A 2,500-nucleotide genomic window follows, 5' to 3' on the forward strand; every position below is an offset into this window, starting at 1 on the left:
ATTGAAAAAGCTCTTCTGAGAACATGTGCTGTGCTGTTTAAGACTATTTTTTGGATTTCTTCTAATTTTGGATTTCCTGGTATTTGTTCAAGAAACTTATCTGTACCTTTCTTTATAAGGCCAAGAGCTCCAATAACAACAGGCAAAGTTTTGGTTTTTAAATGCCACATCTTTTCCACCTCTATTTCTTCTTCTCGAACACTTTTGTTAGGACGTTTCTTTCTGAAGGGATGCTCATATCTATAAACAGGCAAGTGTTGTTTAATTTGTCCTTGATGACGACATCTGGACGATTTGCTTATATAGTACGATCTGTGTGAATTGGAAAGTTTCACAAGGTTGTAGCATCTTTGCCTTCAGTTACTGGCTCTGGATGGTGTTTGTACCATTTATCCTGTGTTCCGATAGAAAAGTGTTTGCAGATCTTCCAGTGCAGGTACTTGCCCACTCTGTCGTGTCGATTTTTGTACTCATTCGGTGTTAATATTGAGCAACCAGATATGAGGTGATCAATTGTTTTTCTTGTCCGACCTTCTTTGCTTTTTGTCTTTTATGTTTAGCAGCCAATGTTGGCAACATTTGTTTGATGTTTTTGCTCTCAATACCCAATTCCTGAGAAAACTTATTTGATTCCTTTACTATTGAGTGTAACCTTTTAGAGTTTTCATGTACTCTAACTAATTGAAGCATCCAAACGTTGGTTAGATCTAAGTATTGCAAGAGACCAATCACTGTAGTTTTGCACGATAATTCCAACTGCATCATCCCCCTACCTCCTTTACTTCTAGGGACGTACAGATGGTCTACGTCTAATTTAGGGTGATACGTTCTGTTGCATGTCAATTGCTTCCTGATTTTGGTGTCAATTTGTTTGAGTTCACGTAAGTTCCAGTCTATCACGGTAAAACTATATGTAACCACAGGTATTGCAAGAGTGCTGATTGCTGTTAGTTTGTTCTTTGAGTTTAATTCTGTTTTCAGGATTGACCTTACTCTTCGGATGCATTCTGTACGTATTTTTTTCTTCATCTACGATTGTTGTATCCCATTTCCTTCTTTTATTCCTAGATATTTATAGGTTTCTTCCTGATCTAATTCTTATATTACGGTATCAATACTTAACTTTATATTGTCAGATGCCACTAGCTTTCCTTGCTTAAAGGTTGCTTTAGCACACTTATCGAGACCAAACTTCATACCTATGTCATCACTGAAATCTTTTACAGTTTTCAGCAACCTTTCCAATTCATCATCATTCTGAGCGTAAAGTTTTAAGTTATCCATATAGAATAAATGATTGATCTTCTTGTCCATGATCTTATATCCATACCCTGTGTTGTTAAGAAGCTGGGAGAGTGGGATAAGTGCCATACAGAATTAAAGAGGGGAAAAAGATTCACCCTGGAAGATTCTGCATCTGATTCGCATGCTGTTTGAAATAAGAGTACCGTTTACGTGTTTGAGAGTAAGATTTGTCTCCCATAATGTCATGCTGTTTCGAAGAAAGTTGATTAAGACAGGAGAGACTTTGAGAATTTCTAAGGATTTTAAGATCCAAGAGTGTGGGGCACTGTCAAAGGCTTTTTTATAGTCGATCCGAGCAGTACTTAGATTAGTATTGTTTAGTATGAGCATTTTCGAGAATCATTTTATTTATGAGCAGTTGATCTTTACATCCGTATGACCCTCTGCAACACCCTTTTTGTTCGTTGGGAAAAATATTTTGTTCTTCCATGTGTCTGTAAGTTCTTTCAGTTAAGATTGGGGTAAGTAATTTATAGGAGATTGTTAAGCATGTAATGGGTCTGTAGTTTTTTGGATTGTCTGTTTCGTTACTTTTGGCCAAGAGATAAGTAGTCACTTGACATAACCATTTAGATGTTAAGTTAGGCTCTATCATAATTGAGTTAAAATTAGATGCTAATTTGGCATGCGCTGAAGAAAGAGTATTAAGCCAAAAATTTGGGATCTGGTCAACCCCAGGTGATTTCCATTTATGGGACATTTTTAGTGCGTTTTGAATTTCTTCAGTGGCAATATTTTCCCATTTTTGTTCGGAAATATCCCTAGTGCTATTCTCAAAATCTCGTATCCATGCGTTTTCGTTGTATTATTTATCTTTTCCCCTGATATTGTTCCAAAATTCCCAGACCTTTTCTTCAGATGGATAGCTCTACAAGAGTTGTTTCTTTCCTTATTTCGCTGTAAAACTTCTTCATGTCAGTCTCGAACATTTTATTTTGCCTGAAGAATTTTTAGCGTTTGTCATATCTACGTAACCTTTGTGCCTTAACCTGAAGTTTTTGTTTCAGCTCTTCTTTAATCGTTGGTGTTTTGTATTTTCTTATTACTTTTCTCGCTTTTCTCGATTGCTTCTCATAATCTTTTTGTAGTTCGTCTAATATAGATATTTCCCTTCTAAAGTTTTCTATTTCTTTCTCTATTATCACTTGCCACTTGGCCTTGCGAGGCTTCTTTTTTGTTTTCTTCTTTCTTAACT

This window comes from Penaeus monodon, chromosome 7 (assembly GCF_015228065.2).
Source record: "Penaeus monodon isolate SGIC_2016 chromosome 7, NSTDA_Pmon_1, whole genome shotgun sequence".
In the NCBI taxonomy this organism is placed as follows: Eukaryota; Metazoa; Arthropoda; class Malacostraca; order Decapoda; family Penaeidae; genus Penaeus; species Penaeus monodon.